This window comes from Megalobrama amblycephala, linkage group LG24 (genome assembly GCF_018812025.1).
Source record: "Megalobrama amblycephala isolate DHTTF-2021 linkage group LG24, ASM1881202v1, whole genome shotgun sequence".
NCBI lineage: Eukaryota > Metazoa > Chordata > Actinopteri > Cypriniformes > Xenocyprididae > Megalobrama > Megalobrama amblycephala.
The window spans coordinates 21,278,023-21,296,408 of NC_063067.1; the positions used below are offsets into that span (position 1 = coordinate 21,278,023).

The window sequence follows — 18,386 nt, forward strand, 5'->3', positions numbered from 1 at the left end:
ATTCAGTTGATGAGCATCAATTCGCTCAGGGTTTACACTCTTCTGTCCACGTGGTTTGTTGTGTTTTCTGTAACACGTGACTCTTGTTTATATTGGCCGCGTGCTTTCTTGTTGTCTTGCTGTGTAGCAAATGGCTTGTGTTTTTTTTTTGGCCACGTTCTTTCATGTTGTTATTTTTTTTGTGGAGACGCAGTCGGTAAGTGCTCTGATTGGCTGCGTGTTTGTGTCATGTTTTGTTTGAGCACATGGCTTGTAATTGTCTACACTGGCCATGTGCTCTTGTTTTTGTCATGTCTGGTGTGAGCACATGACTTGTCATGTTTGTTTCTATGTGCCATGTGCTCTCCTGTCTTAACCCTGCCCTTCCTGTTATCTGATTGTTGTTTCATTTGCCCCACCTGTCCTTCCTTGTTACCTGCTGCGTTTGCTCCCTATTTATTCTCCGTGTTAAATCATGATGTCTTGACCAATTACCAATTACAAACATATTTCACTATTGTATGATGTTTATTACATTAAGTGAACAAACAACATGCTTGAAATATAAAATGAATGCCTATGTATTGCATAATAAAACAAACTGGAAACACATATTGGAAGCAAAAATCATATCTAATCTAATCTAAGCTAAGCTCGCAGGCTAATTAGATGATAATAATAATCAGGTAGATGTATGCTATGCTAATACAAGCTAACTAAAAACCAGTAAGAACGAGAAATGTTTGGTTTCACAACCTATAGCTTCAGTTATATACTAGTATATGAACCATGCAATTTAAAAGGCATTAATGGTCATTATAATGCATTTAAAATTAAATAATTCATACCATGATTTTGCAGGAATTATAATCACGCGCAAAAAATACCACTCATTAAAAGTCTGTTGAACCAATGGGATCACTCGAGATGCTAAAGGAGACCCGATTCCTGGGGGGACTCGATTTCTCACCACACCGGTTGTGTTTTTCCCCTGGGGCTTTTATTTTATTAAATGAAAAGCGCACAACTCGCCTCTTCCTTTTACCTGCACCCTGACAATATACACACAATTTTTTTTAATGAAAAAATACTGTAATATTTTAATTAACAAAAAAGAATGAGAAATAAAAAAAACAGTTATTGTTATCCGCAAAGCCTGAATCCAGGTGTCATTTGGTATAATTATCTCCTCAACAATCTCAAAGTCAAACACACAAACAGCCTCTTTTCCTTCCACAGTGAGGTCATTTTCTCCATACGTCTCTCTCTAAAGCAGATCACATTTCTCTCTCCCTCCCCCACACTGCTGTTGGTAGCATGTTGACACTTATTAAAGCTGAGAGAGGCGGCGTGTGGTTGAGTCCGGTTTGAATGGAGAGACAAGGTGAGAGGAGACACACCTGAATGAGGCCAGAGAACTTCGCACAGGGGCCAGGGGCAGCGCAAAAGGGCCACGAGAAGGCCAAAGCCAGACAAATAAAAGGTCAGCATGAATGTTGCATGAGCGGTTTGGTACTGAGGTTGCCATGCCGACCGGTCTGGGTCTTTCCTGGCTCCAGCTGGGCCTCATCTGTGAGCTGACTCGATGGATTGGAGACACCCAGATAGGACATGCATATTCATCTGCCTCACATTTGCGTTTATCATAAAATACAGCACTAAACTAAAACAATTACACATACTTTTGCCGACAGCAGGTGGGAGCGAGTTAAATCAGCAAGCGCGCACCAGTGTGTGAAGTCAAATGACTTCGGAAACATAATGAAATCGCGTCTGCTAGGTAGCATTCATGCTGATTATGCAAGCACGTACTGTATTTGATCCACAGACATCGTCTGAGGTCGTCTGTTGAAACATAATTGCATTTTCTGACATTAGCTAAAAAGCGCTACTCATTCTGTTGTTAAGGGCTAAGCACATATTGCCACTTGCATTGATCTTTTCCCACAAATCTCTTCCCGAGACTGGCTTAGACTACTGCCTCTAAATACAATGTGTCTCTGATGTCAATAAATTGATCTGAAAGTCAATGTGGGTATTTATTACATTTTACCTATCCAAAGCCAAAATCAATAACGTAAATGCTTAATTCTAGGAACGGTAATGGCGATCGAGAGCAGCCTAGGAAAACAGAGATCTCGCAGCTGAACAGCACACGACAAGTCTCACAGCAGAAGCTAAGGAAGATGACATCCATTTGTGCTCCAGTCGATGGCAGAATGCTAACAACATGCTAATGCAGTCAACAGTCCTGCACACAGTGGCACAGAGAGTAAGTATTGCAGAATGTGAGCGCAGTTTATAGACTGAGCTGTGTTGGTGTACAATAAAACATTGATAACTATCAATATCAGCTCAAAATAAATCCTATTTTTAAACGCTTAACACGTTTAACAAGAAAAACACGCTTACATTCTGATTTCGCTTAAACCGTTTATGATGTACCTGATTAAAAAATAAATCAAACAAAAACACAGTTTAAGCAGTTAACACAGCATATTAATTATAATCAGTGTAATCCGAGATGTAAACACATTTAAGGCACATTCACACCAAGAACAATAACTGTCACAAAAACACTATATTAACATCCACACAATAAAGTTCTGTTTCACAGGCGGCAGTTTCACAACAAAAATCTAGTGTCACCGTAGTTACCAGTGTAATATGGCAGCAGAAATCTCCTGTGTACCTCCCATAGGGTTATTTGAGAGGATAATGGTACACTTTAGAAAAAAGAAAACAAAATGACAGAATAACGCAATGCTAAGGGTTCAAGACCACCTGATTACTACTGAGGGAAAAGGCTCTGGTCTTGTGTGAAAACTGCTGACTGTAATCTAATGTGATTCAAAAGAACTGAAAAAATGTGAATATTTATTATGTGAGCTTTCACAGAGTGGCTTTATTCAAACCAGATTATTGCCAATCACATTTTAAATCATTTTCATGTGCATACAGATTGTGAAACATAATACCTGACTGGTTGACCATTCATCATCTGTGAGGTTTACCATATACAGTAATTTTATAAGCACGCACTATGAATGAATGCTTAGCTTCTCTAGACGGTTAGCACACTAAAAAACCCTACATGACTGTGAAACCAAAATTGCGATGTGGTTTAGTGCAATTATAAAATCGCAAAGGCTGTGATTTAATTAGATAAATACAGCGCATATCGTTCTTGCACACGAGGAGCTTATGATCTACCAGTGTTTGCAGCATCTCAGAGCAGCTTGGTTTTCAGTAAATGCTTTTAATTCCAATTCCACAATAAGATCTGCTTTGAATTTAGGTTGTTTATAACGTGTATTTGGGAATGCAACATGCACCGCAATTTCCTATACTTGTAATAAGAAGAGCTTATAAACCAGCTGTTGTAAACAAAAGTGAAGCTTTAAGGGATTCTTGCGGTTTTCAGTCAAATAAAAGCTTGATAAATTAAATTAAGATACTTATTGCAAATTACAAATTAAGAAAGTATTGTTACTATTATCAGTATTATTATGCTTTCTTAAATACTTGTTATTGTACAGTGAAATACTACAATATGAATATTTCCTATTTAGTAATAATAATAGTTATTATTGCAACTTATTGTATGGGGGGGAAAAGAGAATTATGTAATATATTAAATATAATAATAATTCTAGTCATATTGATAAGTGAATAAACTTATGATAAAAATCAATTACAATTTATATTTTATTAAAATTGCAATTTCCTGAAACATTTTTAAAAATATCTTCTCTTGTGTTTTTCACAAGAAAAAAAGTCATACAGGTTTGGAACAAAGAGACAGAATTTTCATTTTTGGGTGAACTTTCCTTTTAAGAAATGTGTCAGATTGGGTTTTGCTGAACACAAAACTAGCCTAATTAATTGTTCGCAACTTATTTCTAAGACATATTAGTCATCCAAGCAACCAATCAATTTTGAAAACATATCACAATCTTACACTGAAGACAGGAAAAGGATAGCCACATGCTCTCAGAACAAATGAATGACATTAACTGCAGAACGCATCATCTGATTCATCTGTCACTAATTAAATGGGTAAACAGATGGAGTGTTTTCAAGAAACAGACATAAAAAGCTTTTAGAAGAAGCCGGACAATCTGATCAGCGCAGCACTCAGGTGTGATAGCACACACACACAGGAGACTTTTAAGGTCTGACAAATCCCAAAATAAGCTGCAAAAAGATGTCAGACAAAATAGCTTCTACGTTTGAACTTGCGCATTAGCGAAATGAGCTCTCATGTGGCACTGCCTAGAGTACAGGTCTACAGTGACTCTTTATCACTTATTTTCCCCTTCCCTCTCTCTGTCAGTGCATTACCTCATCTTTTAATTATTCATCATAACGCACATACACACACCCAATCAGCCTCACTGAAATCTTCCTCAAGTCTGGGCGTCAATAATGAATATCTTAACCGCATCTAAAAATAGTCTGATCGACACCGGAAAAAAGCTTCCGCTTCTCATCAAATGAAAAAAAAAAAAAAAAAACCCCAAAAAAACAGACATTTAATGCTCGCGTTCAAAGTCTATGCCAAACCAAAGAGGTCTAAAATAAGAAATCTGTACTTTTCCTCAACACAACAACTCAATAATCGAGTGAAACGGACACGCACAGTTGACGGTTATACCCTGGTGACTGATATGATGCTGGCAGGCATTACTTCGCTTATTAAAAAGGTGCCACTTCCTGTTTTGCCGGTAGTCACCTGGGGTAGAGGAGCATATGGTGACTCTAACACATAATCTCCTTTTCTGGGAGGCTTCCACATGCAACACAAGCACCCCCTCCTTCAGTTCACCCCCCTCCCGATGATGTCATCGAAAGCCAGACGCCTACGCGATCGCCATTCCGTCTCGTATGCATGAACGGAGATGTGTTGGCTGATGGGAAAAAGTGCAGCAAGAGTTGCCAAGCGCAGCGAACACTTCACCTCAATTTCGACATTGAGCAAAGCGGCCTAAACTCAGGGTGGCACGGGTGATGCGATATAGCAGCAGGTTGTTAGGCATCGCATCAAAGACTGTTATTTCTTCATGGACGGAGGCCTCAATCTCGAGTATCTGACAGCCTACCGCATGTTTTCAGCGGGGCACTGTGGTCTGGAATTAAGGCTGTAAACTAGAAGGCACCATGTGAGGTGAAACAGACTTCAGATTTCCAGATCTACTATCTCCAACTGAGACCGGCACGACCAATATCGCAACAGGCCGGGGCTAAACTAGCCATATCTGCTTCCACGCACTGCCTGTTTCCTTTTCAGCTGTCTGAAGTTGGCTGTTTCTCTTCTGTGATGGATAAGACTGCAGTGTTTCCAGGTGCTGCTGTCTGACTGGAAAATAGATCTGCACTGACCCCTCAAATTCATTTCTGAGCATCTTATAAAAGATTCTGTAGATTCTGTAATCTTATAAAAAAAAGTCTGAAGGACTATGCAGCAGAGAGAGCTTTACAAGGTAACCGCAAAGACGGTATAATGGATCACAGGAGCTTGAGTTCACTGCCGTTTCTGTTCTGCTGGAGACAAAATAGAGAAAAACTTCACAAACAACAGCCATTGTACTGGAAATTATCCATAACTGATTATGATTACTTGAGCTCTCAGATCTGCGCAATTACACCGCATAAAGGAGTATGGATTGTCGTGCGAGCTTCCAAAAAAAGACCAGCAATGCTTTATGAGTTTCTAGTCACACAAGAATAGACACACAAACGGTACTTTAAAGAATAGCAATAGATGCCTCTCTAGAGAAATTCACTGAAACTCATTCTGAAATATTCAACACCTGTGTGAAATATTATGTTTAATGCAGTGGAAATAAAATACCTACATTTAAGAATTTCTGAAATGCTCTGCATAAACTACAGTTAAAAGTATGTTATCGATAGATGGGCTAAATGCTAAAGGCCATTTTATCAAAAATGAACAAAAACATTTTATCATTAACTCACCCTCATGTCATTCCTAACCTGTATTATTTGAAGTTTGACAGTGTCTGTCTCCCATTCACTTTCATTATGTGGAAAAGAGCACCTGGGACATTCTGCCTAATATCATTTGTGTTCCATGGAAAAAAAAGAAAAGAAATCATACAAGTTTGGAATGACATGAGGGTGAGTAAATGATGAAAAACGTTAATTTTTCAGTAAAATTGCCCTCTGTATATATACACCAATCAGGTATAACATTATGACCACTGACAGGTGAAGAGAATAACACTGATTATCTCTTCATCACAGCACCTGTTAGTGGGTGGAATATATTAGGCAGCAAGTGAACATTTTGTCCTCAAAGTTGATGTGTTAGAAGCAGGAAAAATTGGCAAGTGTAAGGATTTGAGCAAGTTTGACAAGGGACAAATTGTGATGGCTTGACGACTGGGTCAGAGCATCTCTAAAACTGCAGCTCTTGTGGGGTGTTCCCAGTCTGCAGTGGTCAGTATCTATCAAAAGTGGTCCAAGAAAGGAACAGTGGTGAACCGGCGACAGGGTCATGGGAGGCCAAGGTTCATTGATGCACGTGGGGAGAGAAGGCTGGCCCGTGTGGTCCGATCCAACAGACGAGCTACTGTAGCTCAGATTGCTCAAGAAGTTAATGCTGGTTCTGATAGAAAGGTGTCAGAATACACAGTGCATCACAGTTTGTTGTGTATGGGGCTGCATAGCCACAGACCAGTCATGGTGCCGATGTTGACCCCTGTCCACCGACGAAAGCGGCAACAGTGGGTACGTGAGCATCAGAACTGGACCACAGAGCAATGGAAGAAGGTGGCCTGGTCTGATGAATCACATTTTCTTTTACATCACGTGGATGGCCGGGTCCGTCTTTACCTGGGGCTCACATGGCACCAGGATGCACTATGGGAAGAAGGCATGCTGGCAGAGGCAGTGTGATGCTTTGGGCAACGTTCTGCTGGGAAACCTTGGGTCCTGCCATCCATGTGGATGTTACTTTGACACGTACCACCTACCTAAGCATTGTACCATGTACACCCTTTCATGGAAACTGTACTCCCTGTGTCCTCTTTCAGCAGGATAATGCCCCCTGCCACAAAGCAAAAACGGTTCAGGAATGGTTTGAGGAGCACAATGAGTTTGAGGTGTTGACTTGGCCTCCAAATTCCCCAGATCTCAATCCAATCAAGCATCTGTGGGATGTGCTGAACAAACAAGTCCGATCCATGGAGGCCCCACCTCGGCGGGTCATTGCTGTTTTGGTAGCAACACAATATTAGGAAGGTGGTCATAATGTTATGCCTTGCCGGCATCCATTCCTACTCATTTTCATTGTATGGAAAAGAGCAGCGTGAACATTCTGCTTAGACTCATATGGAATGTAACAATATGAGCGTAATGATGACAGAGTGAACTATTCAGTGAAAAACAGATTTTTGCAATTCTGCTAAATTTATCTCGCATTTGAAGTTTGAAAACACTGGATTTATTTTGACAGTGAGAAGTGCAATCTTCCCAAAAAAGCCTTTCTATAAAGTGCACCACTAGACTGCAATATGACTTCTGACCACAGCGACCCTGACATTTTGACAACCAAACTGGAGCACTGACAGCTCGGAGAGAGCAGCGAGTGGCTGCGGGGATTTCTGCTGCACATCCAGACGTGCTCTCACCTCAGCTGGGCCCTATCCAGAGCGTGTGCCCCCTTCTTTTCCTCAGGCATCAATGGCAGACACCTCAATCTCATCCAGCCGAGCCTACGGCGGACATCCTCACCAAATAGCAAAGCAAAAGACTGGCTGATAGAAAGGGAGATGTATGCAGCACTTTGCAAAGAGAACGATGAGTGAGATGGTTTAGAGACAGACACAAGCAGTGCATGAAGAGAAATGCAAATGACATCTGCACGCTTTCTCATGTTATGATAAGATGCAGCATCTGAAACGGCTCTCCTGCTGGCATCTCCCCACGATGCAAAGTGTGACTGAAATATTGATACGAATCTAATGATCACTAAGATGCCTAACTAGCTCTTCTCAAAAGCAGCTTGAAAATGCAAGAACATTCTTCTTACAATACATTATGTTTTACCATGAGTATATCCTCATGGCAGGGTCCTAAAGGGACGAGCCACAAGCCTTGCCTGCGGTCAAGCCGAAGCTCTGGCGCCCCGGGGTCGGTAGGTGGTTCTGGAGCCTGGTTTGACTCCTGGGAGGGCCTCTCGGACGACCTCATTAATTTCTGGAGCCACCAAAACAGCATTCGTACAATCTGAGCTGAATGCTCAGGCTGAACTAATTGAGGCAAATCAGAGCCTATCATGATGAACACAGCATCAGAATGAGGCATGCTGGGAAACGGTACAGAACAACAGCTGGAAGAGATCTTGCCAGCCTCCTGCCGGGTGGAACGTCATGCTTAATGTGTTACATATGAGGAAAACGAGGAGAGCGTAAACTAGGGTTAGTTTTGTTACAGACTCAGGTTCCCAAGACATTCCCATTTTGGACCTAGACAAACTTTTGATTGAGTAAAGACGATTCACGGCTCAAGGCGTGGTAGAATAAGCTAAAGGCTAAAGGCATTGGTGTATATCTCAAGCATATTTCTTGGCGTATATACTTTGATTAAGCATTCATAATGCATCTCCCAGATTACCAAAGGGGTCTGGCTCACATCGTTGTTTATGCACAGCATGACTTTTGTACCCTTTTTTTTCCAGATTTTGTTTGCACCAGCTCTCAGGGAGGTGTTTTAAAATTCCTTCCCAAATCACCACCTTTCCAGCTGCCTGGCTCTTCCTTCTGTGACACATACAATCACTTTCATTATGCAAATGATCTCAATGCAGGCTTCTCCAGAGTTGCATGGCGAAGTTGCAAATGGCTGCATACAAAACAGCCTTTATTTGTCCTCCTTCAATTAAGGATTCCAAGATGTATTATTAAAGGCAAACAGGAGGGTAAAATACATACTCCCAAAAGGCATCTTGGAACATCTTTCACAAAAGGGAAAAGAATTCGGTAGTAAAATCTTTGCCAAAATGTTTTTATGCAGAAATTATGATTCATGGTGGTATGCATTTAAAATAAAAAATATTTAAATGTAAAATCAATGTATTTACTACCGTTCAAAGTTCAAATTCAAAATTACCGTTCAAAATAATTTCTTAAGGATCATGAGACACTGTAAAATAGACTAATCGATGCTGAACATTTTTGCCATCATTGGAATATACATTTTAAAATACTAAAAAAAAGTTCTTTTAAATTGTATTTTTTTTTGATGGATTTTTTTTACTGTTTTTACTGTATTTCTGATCAAATCAATGCAGCCTAGCATTTATGAAGCCTTGAGCACTTTCAGAAACGTGAATTTTGAAAATCTCTATTGATTTCTATGGAGGCACTGCATACAGTACCCATTAAAAGTTCTTTCAGCCAACGAAACTTCTTTAGGATCCTAAGTGGACTCTACTCAACTGAATTCAACCAACTTGTCCACACATTGAGAATGAAAATGAGAGCCAGAGTCTCTCATTTTCTCCCTTTCATCCTCTGATATTGATACAGAAATTCTTTCAACACTATATAATACAAAAAGGGAGTGTCTGCATGCAATATACTCAGCAATCAGCTTCTTGATGGAAAGTTATGCTAGTTTATATGCACATGAACACAAGCTCAAACCTGCACAGATAGCCACATCTATCACGATCACTCAAGGCGACGGCTGGCTCTCGGTTCTCGGCAGGCCACTGCCGTAAAAGAGCGAGTGTCAATAGAAATGTTGGCCTCCAGCCTCGCCAGGCTGTCTAAGCACCTTGTCATAATTGTGTGCAGTGGCGCGGAGCACACATGTCAAACAAGCCATTAAGGGGAAGTCTGGGAAACAATACAAATTAGATGAGAATGAGTTGGACTCCTTTAGGGTATATGAGACCGGAGGCAATGGACAGGCGCAAACACGCACAACTGGGCCTAAACAACTGTCCAGTATGATATCGGGTCTTGCATGACAAGGAAAAGAGGCTGGTCTGCTTCCATGGGTGCAAAGACCTTGTCTGTTTTTGTTAGCAAGCAAGAGAGAGAGAGAAGGGGAAAGATCGTGTTTTGGGGTTTAAACAGGGAGATTTATGGTTTCCTGCACTCTTCATGCAGACCTACTCCATCATGTCAGCAGCAGTCCAGGCACAAACACTGACTGTGCTGCTCCTGCTGCCGTTGGAACATTTGAATAGAATTACAAAGCAGTTTCGACTTATAGTTACACTAGACTGGACAGAGAAACTGGAGCACACAATTTAGAGGACAGTGGCCCTCCTGCTGTGAGGATTTGCTTTTATGAAGATGATTAAAAAAAAAAAAAAAAAAAACTACTATGCAAAATCTGGCAATCAAGACACAGTAGTGAGTCTTTCTGTGAAGAAAAGTGAGGTGCTATTACAGGACACAACATGTAAAAGTACTGTGGCGGGTCAGAGATAAGCGGTTTGCTGGTTAGCATAGCCACAATTAGCCCCTGCTGGTAGATGCCATAACTACACTCTCTGAGGGACGAAAGCATCTTTTTCTATTCAGTTATTCAAAAATATCTGTGTAGTACGCTCTAAATTATTTAAATCACAATTTTTTATTTTTATTTTAAATATTTATAGTGCATGTTCTCTGAAATGTTGTTGTAGCACCAGAAAAGTGTTAAATGAACTCTCCTCAGAGTTTGAGTCTACACTCAAGAGTGTTAAAATTACCACTGAAGCAGTGTTAAAGTTAATGAGATAATTAAGTGATTAATTGAGTGATGATTGACCATCATTAAAGACAGACAGCTGATGTTAACAAGCAGAATCACTAAAGGAAACACTCACAATTTTTAAGTCGCCATTACGGTGGTCAGTGTTGGCTTTAGTTGGGCTCTTGAGCCTTGAATTTTTAATATTACATTTTTTTCTGGCTGCTCTAACTGAGTTATAACAGCCAGAAAAGCTAAGAGGAATGTGATCAGGTGTTGTTGGTTAGGTTTTGACAATCACCATGTAGTGACCTGAATCACTGAACTCATTTAGAGCCTTAAGGGGATAGTTCACCCAAAAATGAAAATGATCCTATGATTTACTCACCCTCAAGGCATCTTAGGTGTATATGACTACCTTCTTTAAGAAGAACACAATTGGAAATATATTTAAAAATATCCTTGCTCTTCCAAGCTTTATAATGGTAGTGAAGGGGGCCCAGATTTTGAAGCCCCAAAAAATTCATCCATCTATTATTTAAAAAAAAAAAAAAAAAAAAAAAAAAATCTATACGGCTCCAGGGGTTAATAAAGGCCTTTTGAAGCAAGGCGATGCATTTTGTAAGAAGAATATCCATATTGAAAGCACATTCTGTGCAAGTCGATTTGCGCCAAATGAGTAACCCCCTGACAGGATGTATGACGTAGGATGTAGGAGTAATTGTAAGATTAGACGCCTCTTGCGATTCAAGCAAATAGGGCTGGGCAACAAACTCAAGCTCCTCTTCTCTTATATAGAAATCCTCTGACATTCTCTTTAAAACTTCTTGTTTTAGACTTCTAATTTGAGACCGGTGTTTTGTTTTGCTCTATCCTCTGTGCTTCCGCGTTCGTCAATACATCATAATGCGTCGGGTCAGAGGTCACTCTTCCGCTGCAAAACGATGCGTAGGGGCATCTGCTGGAAGCTAGTCATTATATTTAGTAAAGTTTTAAATATGGATATTTTTCTTACAAAAACCCATTGCTTCACTTCTAAAGGCCTCTATTAACCCCCTGGAGTCATATGGATTACTTTTATGATGGATGGATACATTTGTTCTTTTGGCTTCAAAATGTGTCCCCCCCCTTTCACAACCATTATAATGCTTGAAGGAGCAAGGATATTTTTAAATATATCTCTGATAGTGTTCGTCTGAAAGAAGATAGTCATATATACCTAGGATCGCTTGAGGGTGAGTAAATCATGGGATGATTTTTATTTTTGGTTGAACTAACCCTTTAATTTTAACTGGGTTTTTTTGCTGTGCCTTGAATCTAACCTAAAGAAACATTTATGATTTAAAACAATAAATAAATAAATAATACTTCTGAATCTGAACTTCCAAAGTCAGAAGTATACCAGTGTTCAAATACTGGAACAATACTGTGATAATGTGTGTAAGTGTGAATATATACGCCAAAATACGTTGAATATTATGTACTACTGTTTGCCCATTCAGTACAATAGAATAACATCCATAAAACAATGCTAAATGGTTTGCAGGATCTGTTACATAATTCAAGTCTTAAACAAATGCAATAATAGAAAGACAAGTGAAAGTCGATGAAATAAAAACTGAAGTGTATGCGACATAATTGGTTTCATAATGAGACTAGTGAGCGTTCTAATTTTAACGGGTGCGATTAACAATTAAAAAACCGATAGGGATTGCCCCCCGCATTACTGTCCCATCATGTCGTTTCGCATTTCCTTGTAAGCCTGTCAACAACATCTGAACCCTGGATCTATGTGCCAAACGATCACATTAATCATACAACACAGCATCTCAAGGTATTTCTGCCACACTAATGCATCTGTGAACGCTTCAGAAATAGCACTCAATGTTTCATCATCATCCCAAATGCATTACTGCTATGCATTGTAATTATGATAATTAAATCCAAAACTACATCAGAAGACCTGATCTTTAGCGCACTGCCTTCTGCCGCCGTTTTGGTTTGTGTTGTTATTAAAGTGCAGACACTAAGTGAAAAGATTAAAGATGCTAAAGGAAGGATCTCAATGTGAAGGTCCTAAAATTGGTGACAAAGAGATCGATGACGTGATGCTATGTTTTGTTCAATCAATGAATATATTCAAAAATACATTAAAATTGCCATTCATACAGAGTGTACAATGGCTTGAACTCATCTCTTCTATGATTAGCAAGATTTATTTTTATTTTTTTGATTTTTTAATTAACGTTAATATGTTTTGGGGACAAAATTGTCAGGGTAAAGTAAATATTCTGAGAATAAAATTCCTATAAAAAATTCTATGATTTGAATGACATTTTAAAAATATTTTTGTGTAACAACAAGGTAGAAAAAAGATAAATATCACAGAGAGGACCCCTGCAGACCCTCATGACTGTGTGTCAAGGTCAATAAGTCTTAAAATATCAGATCAGTTGACCTTTTTATGACAAGGCAAAGTTAGTTACTGATAGAAAATGCACACTTGTATTTTTCAAAGTGTAAGGAAAATATATAACTTTTTACTTGGTTACACCATGACATTTTTACAGTCATTAATTTGAAAACAACGTTTCTTTTCATTATTAGGGACACTGTTTTATATGTCTGACTTGAACACAAAAGACTATGGCCCTCATTTATCAAACGATCGTACGCCAGAAAACTGTGCGTATGTTCATTTCCAAGCAAAATTTGGCATTTATCAATATGAGCGTGAGCGGTGACTACGATCAAATCTCACGTCAGGTCTCAGCTCAGCTCGGGAACTTGCGTGCAGCATAGTAAATCTGCTGGAGAATTGTTATGAGAAAATGTAGTTTTTTTCCTGATCAACAATCACACTAACCGATCATTAACCATTAAACGACATGATTAATCTGTCTAATTAAAATTAAATTAGAATAGGCGAGTGTCTTAAAATACCACAAATGTTTTTTTTTCTTTCCAGGGATTTCATTTTGCATGCGCAAATGGCAACATCGACAGAACATAAGGATTCACACATCATACACCTGCAACGCAGAGAAAAACAGAATAATGTACAAGGAATAAAATAATAGGACGACGCGAAATATATATTTCACTGAAATAATTGAGAGATTAACAAAACAAAAGAGAAAAACTGTGCATCAAGTAGGGCTAGCACAGGCTACGCTCACGTTGTATTCGTTTTCTTTATTTTATTAAAATATTTATCTTTATTTTATTAAATCCAATTGATCGCGCAGGCGCCTCACTCACACACGCAGACGCTACATATCAGTTCTAGCATTGCTAACTTTACATTTCAGCCATTTATCAGCAAACTAAATGCAGAGAAAGTTAACACTGCTCAGTTTAATGGTCTGCTATAGAAGTACTATAACAGTCAGCGCACACAACGCCCAACCAAACACATTGTTGCGCATGTGAAGGATGATGTTTTACGTGGATATTGAATCAAGAGTGAAATACAAAGCCTTAGTTTACATAATGAACAGAAGTTCAGCAACTAATAAATGTTACATCGCGAAAATGGAAACGTATGGATTCTTATCGAATGAGAGAGGTAGGTTATGTGAGCCCAATTCAGTTTTGCTTTAAATAAATTCATTTCTGCTTTATAATGAATGCCACTATAGCCTAATTTGTGTTTCAATGTATAATTTAATTTTATAGCTACTTTCGTTCTTGTTCTGTTCTGAATAAAATACATTTTAAGGATTTTCTGTGGAGTGAAGAAGGGTACTAAAATAACCAAGTTTATATATGTAAATAATGTTTATAAGTTTTTCGTTTTATTTACCGGTATTTTCTTTTTAAATTAATTTTATTGTTTGCAATTATGAGGTTGAGGGGTGTTTTTAGAGTAAGATCAATATGAAAGTTTAATGAATCACACATGAGCGTTGTGTAAGCTGATTTTTTCGTTTGGATGTATGCTGGTTTCTACGTTCATAAGTGTATATTTCCAATCTGAAGTCCAGGAAAAACCAGAGGTGTGACAAAACCTCACTGATGAGAATGTCAATATGAATTGCTTTCCTCATGATCCTCTGAAACAAACCAGCCACGTCTCAGATCTACTTTCCTACCCTCAATGCGTAAACTTGCCATCTCTCTCCTCCAGAAATCAATAGCTTCCATTTCTGCTCTGTACACTGCTGAGTTGTGTCAAGAATATGTTAGACAGATTAATATCAAAACAAGCTGTGCCCACACCTCGACAATTTCCTCTCTATGACAAGCTCTTCTGTTTGTTGCTTATGCAAGCAAATGCTGATTCTACAGAACTATAAAGACAGTCATTCTCAAGAATTTCACACAGTTGTATTCATGTTCAGACAGCAGAGAGGGCAACAAAACTTCCCGGCGTAATGTCAAACTCGAAAACTTCGACAAGAGCTGGAGTTAGGTATAACAGCTAATCCCCAGATGAATATATGGCACATATTTGATATCTTGATACGCGCCGTCCTCGGGAAAACCAAAAAAAAAGAGGAGATGAACATGATTTTTCGGGCTCTTTTGTGTGAAATCCATGACATGAAAAGATTTAATTAAGATAAGAGACTGGTAATAATTAATTCTACTTCCTTCTGTCAAGAACACAGCAATGGCTGAATAAATTACACAAGCCCTGCTTTTTATTTATTATCATTTCCCCTTTCCCGAAGAAGCCATTTGAGCTTTTCAAAGCTAAATAAAGTTTGGCAGGGTCTCTGAAAGTAAGTCCACAGCTCGGGCCCACATAAACATCTCAGTCCTACATTCCACCACCTACTCGATTCAATCTGCTATTATGTTTTTTTTTTTTTTGCAGGTACAGCTCGGCCCTGAGGGGGAAAACTCGCTGTGACAAACGCCAAACGGAAGGCTGCATTCAGATGGAGTGTATTCATTACCACACGCCGAGATGTGTAGGAGACAGCGAGGAGGGTTTGAGTTACCATGTCCGTATCTCACCATCTCATTTCCAACATGACCCAAATTAAAGCGGGAATGCTAGGTGACCTATTGCTACGGGCGACATCTTCTCGTACGTAACCTTCAAACCAGTCAAACATCTGATTTGATGGTTATAAACTAGCCAATACAATCTTGTCACTGTTTCTTTGACTCCTTCTAAAAATAACATGAATACATGGCCAAACCAAGGGCATTCCAATTACAGAATATCCTCAAGTTTATCGCTTGGCACGCACAATGTCGTAAGTGGGTTGGATATAAACAAACGAACATTTGTTTTACCGAAAGCAAGATGTTTTCCTCAAGCCAACTTTTTAAAACGCCACAGAGATAATTAACAGGACAAAGCTCTGCCAAATCTTACACGAATGACCTTTGTGTGGGCAACATGGTCCTGAGTTTGAGAATCTGGCAGCGTTCGGTTTGCCGCTCACATGGCGGCTTGAGCGGCTGAATCTCTGAAGGACGTCGGCTTAAAGACAGCGAACAAACGGCTTACAAATTGACGCTAATTAAAGGTTGCTTTGTCAGGTTTCAGCTAGTGTTTAAACATCTTTTATTAAGTTGCACGTACAAATACGCTTCAAAAGTGAGGGAAACTTCAATACTGATTGGTTTCTGTTATTTGAAGGGGAAATACTTCAATTGTGCTGGTAGTAGCGGGATGCTTGGATGTCTGTGATGTGATTCCATTTAATTAAATAGCTGTAGATAATTTGGTCTGGGAATGTCATTATGCCCTTGCAACGAAGGACATGTTTTCCCTCTCATGCTCATTTTCCTAATGCACAGGCTTTTATATAAGTACATCTCAGGCTTGTAACGAATTAATATGGCAATGAAGGATTGGGGATGGAAGTGTAATTGGACAACCAATCTCCCTTGACGCTTAATGGCCTCTGAAGACAGCGGCTGCAGGGCAAGGGATGAGATAGCTTGGAGGAGAGCTTCTCGGCAGGCTTGTGAAGGCCTGGCGCATAAAGAACTGACCGTTTGAGAACTCGCAGAACAATCAGAAATGTAATTAAGAGCTGGCTGTGGCTTTTAAACACTCAGATAGAGTGGAAACAAACAGACGGGGGGAAAAGAAACATCCATGTATTGAAAATGTGCGGTGTGATCAATAGCCTAAGGTTCGGAAAGCATCAAAGGGGGAATGTTTTGTGACTTCACTCGGCACCTCGCAATTTCTCTCAGAACTGCAGGGTTTCAAAGCAATCTCTAATGTCATTAAACTTCTATTACAAAGCAGTTAGAAGTGTATATTGCCTCTATTTCTCTACAAGTCAGACATATACATTTTAAGTAACATTTTACGAGTTTCCGATCTCTTGGTAAAGAGTAAGGTTAATCAAAACATCAATCAAACATAATTACCAAGCAGTGCCGCATGGACAGTGTTTCAAGGAGATAATAACTATTGTCTTTTTGCTGCTGTGGAATTAAAAGCTGGATTTTCATCTCAAAGCTGGATTTTCAACAGAAGCCTTTTCTCAACCCCCCAGACAGAACATCCTACGAAGCAGGTGATTGTGCAGTTAATGTGCAAATCGAGCCTTGACCCAACAGGGCCGTTTCTTCAAATGCAGTTTTTTTGCAGTTTTTGTAAACGATTATAAAAATGAATTGTGACCCTTATTAAAATGATTCAAATTAAATAATACTGTTGACTAAATTGTGATAAGAAAAAATGCAATATTAACAGTGCACTAACAACCAACAAAGATCGTGACTGTTTCAAATTGTCCAAATCATAGTCAATGTCAGGAATTGACCCACTTGAGCTGAAGCTTAACAGTGAAACTGAAGTGATTTACTAGCGGGTCAATTAACTCGCTCAAACGCAGATTATGAGAATAATCAGACATATGGGTCATTGAAGAATAAGGTTTTTTAAAGTCTTTAAAAAATATAATGGAGATATCATTAATGTTGAAGTGGGGTTTTTTTGTTTTGTTTTTTAAACCTATTTACACAGTTTTTGTCATTTTTTACAAGATGGACAAAATTTGTCACCAAAAAAGTAATTCGGTTTAACCAAATGACACTTTTGGTTATACCAAATGACGATATTTTTAAACAATGCTAACAGGCTGATATCTAGCTAGCTAGCAAATAGACAATCAAACATTTTATATTTAGTACAAATTTTTAAAATATTACAACATTTTCAATGTTTTATAGCGGTTGTACTGAATGACCTGATGTTTCGGGTCATGCGTATGAACAAGTGAAAACATGAATTTTTCAAATAGTTAAGAGAGAGTTAGTTACTTTGCTTCACGACCATGTGGTCCTTTCCAGGTGTCTAAATGTTGTCACATCCTGTCCCATGATATTGACCATATGACCGCATCCAAAATGGTCCCTTTATATTGGTTACTTCGAATGACATCAATGAAATTAATTTTTCCGAACATTCTTTCTAATAACAAAGCAATGACTTTACACATAATTTTAATACAATTTTGCACTATGTTGATATATGATATTATAAAATCATACCAGAATAAAAAATATATACATTTATTACATTTAAGATATTTTAATCACAAATGAAATGGCTGTATTGGCCTTTGGACGGTTAAACCAAGTGACATTTTGACACTTCAAAATCTTTAAAATACCTTTAAAAATAATTATAACCTTTTGGATTCAATAAAAGTGATCTAGTTGTACTACCTTACATACTTTGGATGTCATATCTTTGATTTTTATTATCATTA

The 18,386-nt window shown here is 38.7% G+C and overlaps 1 protein-coding gene and 1 long non-coding RNA gene across 10 annotated transcripts in view; one reads left to right on the forward strand and one right to left on the reverse strand.

Moving 5' to 3' along the window:
• agrn (agrin) overlaps window positions 1–18,386 on the reverse strand; it is a 282,408-nt gene that overhangs the window by 148,109 nt on the left and 115,913 nt on the right. The gene's annotated exons all lie outside the window — the stretch shown is intronic.
• Window positions 956–17,616, forward strand: LOC125260402. Its single transcript, XR_007183038.1, has 3 exons — window positions 956–1,462; window positions 2,075–2,251; window positions 15,515–17,616. It is a non-coding gene; the product is annotated as an uncharacterized LOC125260402 (long non-coding RNA).